The sequence below is a fragment of the Epargyreus clarus genome, unplaced genomic scaffold, assembly GCF_041222505.1.
Source record: "Epargyreus clarus isolate Ecla_fem2 unplaced genomic scaffold, WU_Ecla_fem_2.2 ptg000033l, whole genome shotgun sequence".
Taxonomy (NCBI): domain Eukaryota; kingdom Metazoa; phylum Arthropoda; class Insecta; order Lepidoptera; family Hesperiidae; genus Epargyreus; species Epargyreus clarus.
The window spans coordinates 3,055,235-3,068,749 of NW_027332238.1; positions in this window are offsets into that span (position 1 = coordinate 3,055,235).

Consider the following 13,515-nt stretch of genomic DNA (forward strand, 5'->3'; position numbering starts at 1 on the left):
GTGTCTGAAACTTCTAGCAGAAGTTTTGAAAGCAGCACAGCGCCGCACAATTCCAAACGTGGTATAGAAACCTGTTTGATGGGAGCCACTTTAGTTTTCGAGGCTACTAGACTGACGTGAACATAGCCATTCGAATCAATAGATCGCGTGTAGACCACAGCTGAGTATGCATTTAAAGAAGCATCGCAGAACCCGTGCAATTCAAGAGACTTGTCTTGACGACTTGTATGAATCCATCTTGGCAGACGAAAGCTCTGAAGATTATGAAGGTTACTTCTGTAATCCAGCCATTCTCTTAATAGGCAATTAGGCAATTCTTCATCCCAATCAATGCCTGAGAGCCACAGTCGTTGGATGAACACCTTAGCTGTTATTATTACAGGTGCAATCCAACCAAGAGGATCGTAAAGGCGTGCGATATCAGAGATCACCCTTCGCTTGGTTACGGGTGTCTCCAGTGGAGGGAGATGGACAGCATACTGGAATTCGTCTGAACTTCTGTTCCACTTCAATCCTAAAATTTTCAAAGACGCATTTATTTCAAAATGAAGAGTTTCGTCATCTTTCGATTCGGAGGATTGTAATTTAGTCAGAAGATCGTTGCTATTGCTCGACCACTTCTGAAGCTGGAAACCTCCTCGGCCGAGCATCTCATTCATTTGATGATAAATCTGTTCACCTTCCGCCACAGATTCACAACCTGAGAGAAAATCATCAACGTAGAAGTCCTTTAAAACTCGTTCTGACACTAAAGGGAAATCCTTTCCTTCATCATATGCTACCTGTTGAAGAGTGCGAACTGCAAGGTAAGGAGCTGAGGACGTACCAAATGTGACACGTAATAACCTCAAATGTAGCAATTCAGTATCTGGGCTTTCGCGCCATAAGATACGCTGATAATCCACATGTTCGTCGGACACTTTTATTTGACGATACATCTTCACGATGTCAGCAACTAAACATATTGGATGGCAACGCCAACGCATGATGGTATGACGTAAATCGGGTTGTAAGGTAGGGCCTACCATCAAATCATCATTCAACGAAACTCCATTGCATCCCGAACAAGAAGCGTCGAAGACGACCCTGACCTTAGTGGTACTCTTATCTTCGCGTACCACGGCGTGATGCGGTAGATATACCGCAATCTTCTCAATTTCCGACTGGGGAACAATCTCAGCATGTCCCAGTTGAAGATACTCTTGAATGACAGACTTGTACTGCATTCCCAGTTCAGGATTTTTCATAAACTTCTTCTCCAGTATGTGGAAACGTTTTCGAGCTATCTCCTCTGATCTACCATATTGACTCTGCGGCTCTTCAGATTTGAAGGGCAGCTTGACAATGTATCTTCCGGTAGCATCACGTATAGTTGAGCTAGAGTAGAAGTCTTCGCATCTCTGCTCTTCTTCTGTCAGTATGACCTGATGTCGGGTTGAAGACTCGTCGGATTCTAACTCCCAAAACTTTCGCAAAAGCTCGTCAACATTTGTACGTGCGACTACGCTGCAACATACTGGTAATGTCATCGTTTTGCTGACTTCGCCTGATAAAATCCACCCAAGCTTAGTTTTCTGCGCAATAGGTGTACCAGGCGGACCTTTAACTAAACCTTCCTGAAGAATCTCGCCCACTACACGCGTACTCAACAGTAAGTCAATCTTCCCAGGAGTATTGAACGATGGGTCAGCTAATTCTAAGGATGCAAACGATGATGGTAAAACCTGAATAATCTTCCTTTCAGGAAGAAGTGATGTGAGTCTTCTCAACACATAAGCACTGACGGGTAAAACAAAACTGGGATCTAGGCGTGATTGTATTTTAAAACTTACTATCCATCTAGAGGGCATTGTAGCACCTTCATCATCGCCTAGTCGGATAATGTCAGTGTAAGCTGATGTTTTCTTCAGGCCGAGCAACTGAACCGCGGACTCTGTAATAAAAGAGACCTGAGAGCCCTGATCCATCAGGGCCCTTAAGACAATTGGTGATCCAGTCTTTGACTCGACGTCGACCAAGGCTGTGGCTAACAGTCCATGGTTGTGAACATCTGCGTAACAACATACACCAGCGGTGGGCTCAATTTGGTTGGACGATGTGGCTACTGGTGCAATAAAATTATTTGTATTAATTGTTGCAGCAGTGGTGATAGATTTAGGGTGAAGTAGTGTGTGATGCCTTTTCTTACATAAATGGCATCTAGTGGCTTGGCGGCAAGAATAAACATTGTGAGTTTTAGACAAGCAATTAAAACATATTTTATTAACACGAGCGAACTCACGACGAGAGTCAGTGTCCTTTTTTGCAAAGTCCTTGCAATGGCATAACTTATGATCACCGGAACATAACATACACATTTGAGAAGCTACATGGAACGAATTTGTATTATATCGGTTGACATTAGGCTTTTCCGGCTTACTATCTAAGTACTCTAACGATCTAAACCTAGATTCTAAAAAATCTTTGAAATCATCAAATGTAGCTAGTTCGTCGCCTGCGCTAATCTGTGACTCCCATAGCTTACGAGATTCAAAATCTAGTTTGGCACTTATAATAAAAACAATAATAGTATCCCAAGAGTTAAGATTAATATCAAGTGTGCGCAAGCCATGAAGACAATCCACAGTAGTATCTAACAGATTTTTTATTGCTAATGAAGATTCTTTGGAAATTGTCGGTTGATTAAAAAGACGTTTTAACAGACAATTAGACAAAAACCGTTTATTATTATAACGCTTTGTTAAAATTGACCAACATTCTTTATAATTCGAAGCAGTTACTGGAGTGTGGCGTAGCAGTTGTTCTGCTTCCGCTGATAAATGGCTCTTTAAATAATGTAACTTCTGAACGTCATCTAATGCATCATTTTTATCAATAAGTGAGAGAAACAAATCATGGAACGTAGTCCATTCTGTGTATTGTCCTGAAAATGTTGGCAAAGAAATTTTTGGTAACTTTACATTACTATTATTTGTTTTAACCTGTTTACCTTCACTACTTACAGACGTGCTACTACGCATGCACTCCTTTAACTCAGTCTTATACATAAAATAAAATTCCTCTGCTTGGTCATACATTTCCTTTGTAAAATATGAATTATTTAAATCTTCATCAGTAGCTACTTCTATAATATTTTTATGTATTTGAATGAAATCTTTCCAGCGGTCTTCAAGTGATTCTAATCGCGTTTCTAGATAGACTTGAGTAAGCCTATCCTTTGGTGATTTTTTAAAATTAATTCTCGCCTTCTCAATTAACTTTTTGTTCTCAAACTGGACCTTCAGGAAAGACTCCATAATTGTATAATTATTTTAAATTTAAATATTGTATTTTCGTTGAACCGTAAAAATTATAAGTGTTTTTGACTTAAACTAAAATCAGCACAGCACAAACATATTAAGGAAAGAAAATTGCAAGTTTTTACAAGTGTTTTTTAAATTAATTTAAAGAAATAGAAAATTGGACATGGATTCCACGTCTGAACAATTTTAATGAAAATATTCTAAGTCCAATTTCTACCTAAAAAATTACAAGTCTTTAGTAAGGACGCACACAATAAAATGACTCTACTGACCGAAAAGATAAAGTTGAAAATTGTTTGAGCACAGCACAAATTATTCAAAGTCAACTCACGCTGTTGCCAAGTAACCACCTTTGTTGTTTACTCCACTTGATATTCCATTTAAGGCTTCATCCGATTCCACATCTTATTGCGTCTGGTTCCTTGATAGACAGTGGACACCACCTCCAAGTGGCACCCTCTGCCTGAACAATCCGTCGACTCCTAGGTGCGGAGTGACGCGCGGCAGCACCTTCGGCGGTCGCTGCTGGGGTGAGGCTGCAACTCGTGCAGCACTCAGGCACTTCAGTGACAATTGGCCACTGGTTTCTGTGCCTTAACAAAAATTGGACCCGGACATGGAAAACTAGTCTTAATATCCGACACGTAAGGACCAAAATAATGTCCAAGGGTCCAAAGGGGAGCAAACGCAATGAAACAACTTTTCCAAATGAGCACTGATATTTACTGATATTACTTTGGGGTATATATATGCCCAGTAAAAAATCTCGTCACCGTGTTCTAATTTTGGTACAGAGACATCTATTTGTGACATAAAGTAAATTATATGTTAAATAAAGAACGTCAATCAAAGAACGTCAAACAGATATTAGTAGACAAAGTATGTAGTATGACTGCTAATGCCGCCTCTGCCACACTCAATCGACCTTTATTTTTTATATTTTGTATGTCCCCGTTTTTATACGCACGACAACAACTTTACGTTAGCAACATGGTCATAAAACTGACAAGCCACCATGATCAAAAAAAAGTTTGTCGGATTCAAAGAGTATAGTAACCGTATGTTGTAGATAAAAATATCTATATTTATTATTTACATCGATAATTTTATAAACTTTATCCCTACAACGAGCTTTTGCCCGCGGCTTCGCTCGCGTTACGAAGTAATATTTTCATCCCCTATTTTACCCCTTGGGGGGTAGAATTGATCAAAATACTTTCTTAGCGGATGCCTACGTCATAACATCTACCTGCATGGCAATTTCAGCCCGATCCGTCCAGTGGTTTGGGCTGTGCGTTGATAGATCACTATGTCAGTCAGTCACCTTTGAGTTATATATATTTAGATTGCCTTTTTAAAAAGAATTAGTACTAAATTGTTAAACTAAACCATTTTGGCTACACTAGCGCGATTTTGAAGTGTCGAATTCTTTACTGCTTACAGATGGATATTTGCGTTAATGTTTCTCATAGATTTAAGATCCATCTAACTTTAATTCTTCTAATTGTATTTTTGTAATAATATCTTCATATATATATATTTCTTATGTGCGTGTGTATGTCACTAAACTCCTCCTAAAAGATTGGACTGGTTTTGATAAAATTTGTTGTGTGTATTCAAGGGGACTTGAGAATGGTTTAGATTCACAATTTAGTCGGTGGAAAAAGGTTTTTTTTATTAATTTTTAATTCGTAAGTAGTTGTTGATTTTGGAATATTTCACATTGGATTCGACAGACTTCTATTTATCAATCCCGTAAGTGATAAGGGTTGTTCACCCTTAACATTTTTTTTATTTATATGGCAACAGAAAGTTTACCGGGTCAGCTAGTTCCTACATATAATATTCTTTAATTTTATTTCTGTACTCTGAGGCGGCGTACATAGTGGCAACACGATTAAACTTAATTGCCGACGATATCATTTGTAAAACTGTTTTTGCTTCGAAATAAATCTTTAAATCGCTAAATATTTTAACAGATCTTCCTATAAGGTGGTTCTCGTTACATCTACCTATAATAAATTGGTTTAAAACCCCATACGACATGGTTTTAAACCAAATATGTTTAGAAATATGTACAACAGATGTCGCTGTACGAAATCTTGGAACACGGTGGCGATGTTATCACAGCGGAACTATATAACTTGATAATTGAGTCAAAGAATACAAGTCATCTCGATCAATTAATTTTATTATAGAATTTTTGATGAGGCACTCTTTCTAGTGACCTTTTTATACATACACTAGCTGACCCGGCAAACGTTGTGTTGCCATATAAATAAAAAAATGTTAAGGGTGAACAACCCTTATCCCTTACGAGTTTGAAAAATAGATAGAATATTTGAAACTGCGATGGTAGCGAAGTCTGACGAATCCAATGTGAAAAATTCCAAAATCAACAACTACTTACGAATTAAAAATTAATTAAAAAAATCCTTTTCCCACGGACTAAATTGTGACACGGGGACTAAACCATTCTCAAGTCCCCTTTGAACATACACAACATATTTCATCAAAATCAGTCCAGTCGTTTAGGAGGAGTTCAGTGACATACACACGCACATAAGAAATATATATATGTATATAAAGATTTCAGGTTATTGTACTTGACAAAATCTTGGAATATAAAAACGGACAACTGAAAACAAACGATTAATAATCGATTTTTCTTTGCTTAATTTAATCGATTTGTGGCACTGAATTAAAAAGTGGCTTAAAAACTAGGGATTTGAAAACAAGAAAAATATAGATGTTTCGTTTTACAAAATAACGCTACTTTCGAAACTGAATTCAAAAATATATTATTAACAGCAGAACTATAAAAGAAAAGGCACCTTTATTAGTTTAGCGCTTGTCTAGCAGCATGATATGTTTTTAGCGAGGTATCTACTCTTTCTAGTGTCTTCTTAAGGTTTACTACATTATTAAAAAAAATATTTAGTTAATAAAAACTATACTTGATTGTCGCTTATCAACTACTATACTCTTTGGTCGCTTATGGCTTAAAAAACTACAAAAAACTAAGTCGCCGGGCTTAAAAAGAAGCTAAAACTGATTTTACAGTTCAAAAAACACTTCAACTAGAATTTTCCGTACGGCAACACTGAACACTAATCGTCGAATTTTAATGACTTTTCATACGACTCCGACTTTTTTAAGGTAGCAACATTGCGGTCAATTGACGTTTTCTGTTCGCCTAACATCTGATGCCGTTCATCGATTTAATTAATAACCAACTAGTTTTTGCCTGAAAATAATTTGCAAGAAAATAATATAACATACTAACATACATAAAACTGTAAATTCGTACCTTTAACTTTCCTAAAGATCATCACTTGATCAAATGCATAGTTTACAATTCAATCCTTACTAATATTGATTAAAATAATCGATGTTTTGGGTCTGAGAGACCGATTCTCCGATTAATCGATCTTAGATTGCCATCCCTAGTTCCCGTGGGATTTCCGGGATAAAAACTATCATATGTCCTTTCTCGGCTCTCAGACTATCTTTGTATAAAATTTCATTAAAATCGGTTCAGTGGTTTAGACGTGTACAAGAGACAACCAGACAGACAGACAGAGTTACTTTCGGATTTATAATATTAGTCTTTACTAATAATATATTAAGTAAGGATTTATAAAACGGTTTATAACCTCACGCGATGTGGTTTTAAACAAAATGTGTTTACAAATATATACAACAGATGTCGCTGTACGATCTTCAAACACGGTGACGATGTGACAAGGTAACTTCATTATTTTTGGCTTCTGGCATAACATTGAAATATTTTTGGAGAGACACTCTTTCGAGTGTCTTTTTAAGGCTTTAAAAATACATTTGTATTGTATTATATTGTATTGCATTGCATTTTGTTGTATCTACTACATTTTTTTAATATTTTTGCAATTTTTCATAATAAAGCGATTTTTGAAACTGAATTAAAAATTGGCCAACGAAAAAAACTTTCAAATTAGTTCTGAAATCTGAAATTTGACGAAAACAAAATAAATTTATCAAAAATCGACACATACCTGTTAGGAATTTACGAGTATAAACTGCAAAATTTTTAATCTGTTTCTTGCTACTTGTCAAAACTGTCAGATGTTTTTGAAACTTATTTCCATTAAAAGAAATAAAATCTTTATTTATAATGGCAATCGAGTGTTATTTTGGCCCTAACCCATCAGGTTATGAGCCCAGCACGCTTCCACTGCGCAACAACAACATTACCCTCTGCAGGTATTTTCTACTATCTGGCCTTAACATTTTTACACTACTATAAAAATAAAACGGTTTAAAACCCCATGCGATGTGGTTTTAAACAAAATGTGTTTTCAAATACAATCAACAGATGTCGCTGTACGAAATCTTGAAGCACGGTGACGATGTTACTACAGCGGAACTATAAGAGACAAGGTAACTTTATTATTTATGGCTTCTTGTTAGCTGCATGACAATATTTTTGGCGAGACACTCTATCGAGCGTCTTTTTAATAGAGGTGAGATATACTAGGTAAAATGCTTACTGAGTCTTGAAGTACGCGTCCGCCTAAAGTTTTATTCTAAAAACTAGGTCCACGAGTACTTAGACGTATCTAGTTTAATCTGTTTAATGACGTTTCTATAACTAGCGTATAGCTATACTCCTAACATCGAGATATAGTAATGGAGTATTATTACGATTTATGAATTATTAAAGTCTATTAAGCAAAGTTCATAAACGTTTTCGTTTTAAAATATTTTAAATTAAATCGTATTGATAACTTGAATCAATTAAAAGTCAGTTATTTATATACCAAATTATTTAGAAATTACTTAATATTTTACAATTTACTTGATCACAAAACATTGAATGAGGTTTAAAAACGCATAACAAATAAATCGAATTACAAATATCAATATCGTGCATATTCTCGAGATCTTGTATTTCATATTAATTATCGTAGATAATATTACCTGCGCAGGTACTAATACCCAGTAATAGGTATGGTATCATAATATACGATAGCTAATATATTAAATAATAGGATTACCTAAAAATAACCCTATAATAACATCTCCTATAACATCTCTACCACAAAGGGTTCTACCACCTTGAAAATACTTACATGCAAATGATATTTTTTTTTTCTAAAGACAAGCAAAAATGTTTATATAAGTATAATTATATTTTTTTATGCCTGTCGGTAACAAATTATTGAGATAAAACAAAGAAAAAAAAGAAATGCCAAAAAAATTAAAATTCACTGTTATATGTAAAAAGTCAAAAATATTTTATTCAAAGTAGATTCTTTACAAAACTCTTTTTGAACGTCATTAAATCTACCACTTTGCAAGGTGTTTCGTTATGGAGAAGCGGCGAAAGAAACTCCGTATTTTTAAGTAAAATTATACACTATGGCAGGGATGGCGAACCTTTAAGTAACAACGTGCCATGTATTCTATGGAAATGTTTGATAAGGTCATAGACGTGCCATCATAATTTTGACTTAGTGATTATCGAGAAAATAATAATAATAAATATTATAAAATCTTTATTTACTTTAAAAAGGTACAGGGTAAGGTTTATAAAAGGTAACTTAAAATAAAATTAGTGAGATTTCTGTTGTTGCAGATTAGATGATAAATTACTTATATTAGGGTTGTAAGATGTAACTTTTAGCAAGATGCATGCTAAACTGGATTCATCTGTTAAACGGTTTCTAACCGTGTTCTTAATATTATTCATCTCTGAAAATAGGGACTCGCAAGCATAGGTAGACGAAAATATCGTTAAAATGGAATGAGCCAGTATCTTCAAACATTTAAATGTGTCTGGTAATGCATTCCATATTTCCAATATTTTATTATCAGCATTTCCACTAATGTTACCTGTTAGTCTTTCTCTTTCATTTATTTCTAATTCTGCCCTCATATCAATAAATTTTTTAACCCATATTGAACTTGATTGAAAATCAATCAGCTGCATTTCAAATTCTTCGATTTCCAACCAATCGAATTGGGACAAGTTCATTTTATCAAATGAAGTCACATCAGGGTACATAATAAACTTAAGTGTTTCCGATAATTCCTTGAAATGAGAAAATCTCATTGAAAATTCCTTAATTAAATAATCAATCACATAAATTAATTCGTCGGTAACTTTTTCTTTGTCTGGTGCCTCATGTATATCTAAATCGTTCATATATTTTTTTAAGTTTGGAAAATATTTGTAGCTTTTGATGTCGATATCGTTCCTGAAAACTTGCAGTTTAGCCTCAAAAGCGCGAATCAGATCTATCATAACAATAATTGTTTTGGCTTTGCCTTGAAGCTTCACGTTTAGAGTATTTAAATGTTGGCATATATATCTGTAAAGAACATCAATTTTGAAAGCCACGTAACGTCCAACAATTGTGAATATTGTTCAAGTTTTCCCTCATTTTGCAGAAACAGTCTGATTTCCTCCAAGCAATTAACAAATCTTTCAAGTACGTGCCCGCGACTCAACCAGCGAACATTATTATACATCAGTAAGCCGTTGTACACCGAGTTAACTTCATCCAACAAAGCATCGAACTTTCGCTTGTTTAAAGCCTGTGATGAGATAAGGTTGACTATTTTCGAAACAACTGCCAGTACATTATCAAGAGACGTTAAGCCACTCTTAGCACACAAGGCTTGTTGATGAATGATGCAGTGGAATTCCAGAATTGAATGTCCTACGTCTGTTTTAAATAAACTAATGAAACCATTTTTTTTACCCACCATACTTGGAGCACCATCAGTTGTTACAGAAACAATTTTTTTTAAATCAATTTCTATTTCTGCAAGCGAATTTTTAACGGCCATACAAATATCTGTGCCCTTTGTAGTTGTTTCCAATGATTTCATAGCTATTAATTCTTCCTTAATGACATTTCCCGCGCAATATCGAGCAAAAACAGCTAATCTTGCAGATTTAGTGACATCAGTGCTTTCGTCAAGACATAGCGATATAAAAGGAGCAGAGCTAATGTCAATTTTTTGTTGGTCTGTTACATTTTCGGCCAGTTTTAAGATTCGTTCCTTTATTGTGTTTCTTGACAGAGGAGTATCTTTGATGCGCTGAAGTATCTTCTCTTTGTTATCGAAATCATCAAAGAGAGAAGGCGCGCATGCTAACCAAGCTTCCTTCAAAACCTCTCCCTCTTGAAAAGGTTTACCATGCCGGGCAATAACATTTGCAGCCACGTAACTTGCCGCGCTCGTATGACAATTTTTGGCAACATAGTTAAACATTGATGTTGACTGTTTATTTCTGTCTTTCAATGCATTTGCAATTAATTCCTTTTGCTCTGCTTCGCTTTTTTGACTAATGAATTTGTGATTTGTTTCAAAATGTCGTTTAACAGACGATGTTCTACATACCACTGTTCCGGAACATAAAACACACACTGCTTTGTCACCTTTACTAATCATGCCATACTTCTCAGTCCACCAAGTTTGAAATTCTCTGATACTTTTACTATCTTGCACTTTTTGCTTTTTTGCTGAACTTGCCATATTAAATAACAGTTAAAAGTCATACAAATAACTCAAATATACTTTAATACATAATTATACGAATGAAAAATGCTATATTATGCGTATATAAACAAAGCGTGATTAGCAATTGAAATCTACGACGACGTAAACAAAGACAAATGAGCGCAAACAACGCAATAATGCCGCGCAGCGCCCTTTCCGCCGAGCCGCCCCCACCCCGCGCACCTAACCCGAATTAACCCGAACTGTCCCGAACAATCGGCAGCGTAGGAGCACGCGCTCGCGTTCGCTCGTCATAAAATACCTACCAGGTATATTATTATTGCGGATAGGTAGGTCGTACCTATTTCATATTTTTCTTGTGATCGGTGACGTGCCCAAAATATTGTGTCGCGTGCCATCAACGGCACGCGTGCCATTGGTTCGCCATCCTTGCACTATGGTATGCTCAGAAAATAAAAGCGTACTGGCAACACCGGCTAGTTAGTCAAAGAGACGTGCAACCAATCAGAGGCCGTTACGTCATTAGCGAGGCAATGCTATTGGAGGAGGCGGTGATTGCGATTTGCGCTGGAAAAGAGAACTGACGCATTAAGTTAATTGATTGTTGTTTATTTTTAGAATTTTATTCTAAAAACTGAATGTACAAAAGTTGTGTATTTATATTTGTATATATACTGATCTTGTTTCCTAAGCCTAACTAATATTAAAAAATGTGTATGTGAGTTTGAACATCGTCACCATGTTTTAAGTTTAATACAGCGACATCTGTTGATTGTATTTGTAAACACATTTTGCTTAAAACTACATCGCATGGGGTTTTTACCATAATGTGTTTACAATTACGATCAGGATCGTCAGGATTAACAATTTTCCTTTTTGTGCGATTTTAGCGTGTTTTTAAGTTTTTTAACAAGGTATTTTTTTTGTGTAAGCACGTGCTACACTAGCGCCACCATAATTTCTTGACTTTCGACGGATACTTTTTGGTAAATAGAGGGTTCTCACTGGCGGGCTAAGGAGGAAAGGGGGGGGGGGGGTAACTTGACCTCGGGGCCTCGATATGTCTACAAGTTGTCTTGTATAAAATTAAGCCGTTGTTTATTTTAAAGAAGCAAGAAGGTTGGTTTTAACATAGAAAAGAAAAGCAAGTAGAAGTGGTAAGTACGAGCGAATGTATCGGAACCGTTGTCCCCAAACTCACACTTGCGTTTTTCTTGTTACATTCTTTTTTTTTTTTTTTTTTTTTTATAATATAAGGGTAGCAGACGAGCATGCAGTCCACCTGATGGTAAGTGGCTACTGCCGCCCATGGACATCTGTAATCAACCCCAGATAGATATTCCTACCTGAGGTCGGCCACAGGTGCGCCGCTACCCCTGAGGACTAAGCTGGAACGCCTCGGAAAAGTATGTCTCCCTTACCACACCCTTCAAACCGGAACACAGCAGCGCCTAACACTGCTGTTATTAGGTAGAAATAGGTGTGGCGGTGGTGCCGCCGGAGTCGAACCACAAAGGGTTCTACCACCTTTGATTAGGTAGAAATAGGTGCTATAACACTACTAAAGTAAATATCATTTTATTGGTCGTTTATAGTTAACTCGAAACTATTCTAAAATATACAGAATGAATATGTAAAAACAACTTAGGCGCATATAATATTAAGGTTTATTTTGCTACAACATTTAAAAGCATTTACGTCATTTAGTATTTGAAAATGTAGTTCCGCTACTTGACCATAGATGGCAGTGATTGGGCTTAATGCAATTATAGCCCTAAGCACATTAAACTTACGGACCAAACTTGCGTAATATTTCTCCTACTGGAATAGAGCAAATCTAAAATTATCGATACTCATCGATCTACTGTGAGCTATAAATGTGGAATAGAATTAAAATTAAACAAGGACGGACCAAACTTGCGTAATATTTCTCCTACTGGAAAAGAGCAAAAGTATAAAATTATCGATACTCATCGATCTACTGTGAGCTATAAATGTGGAATAGAATTAAAATTAAACAAGGATTAATTATTAAGAAGTAAAACAAAAAAAACATAAGTATTACCTACATAGGCAGGTTACATGTCATGAACGTAGGTTACGTAAGTAGAAGTCCTAAAAATGAATGCATGAAACGAAAATGTGCTAACAATCCTTAACAATTATATAGCATTTGTCTATTTCTCCTTACTAGTAGCACTCATAAATCCAAGCTATGGAAAAATAATTAGATATATCATGAGAGATATGATATGTGAGTACACCTCAGTAGCTATTACGTAGCCCACCCATAATACGATACTTACGCCCACCCATATTACGATACTTTTCGCCGCAAAACCCTAATTTTAGATTTATATAATTTTATTTTTTAAATAAAATATTTTACCTTTATAATAATGTATATTATAAAATATCGATAAGAAAAATTATACTTGCCCCCATCACTTATTGAGTAGCGTGGATTTTTCTAGACGTTTTGGTATGGTGGAATCAATTAAAAAATGAACTTTATTTGAAAGCAGTAAGGTTGATTTTAGCATGACTGTATGGAAATTATTTATAAATTTGATATTTTTAAGATTTTAGGAAAAATAAAATAAAATTGTACTCAGTGATGATAAGAAACACCTCCATTTTTAATTGTCTTCTTTCTGCTATCATTTTTACATTCCAAAATAGCAGAATATGTCTTAATAAT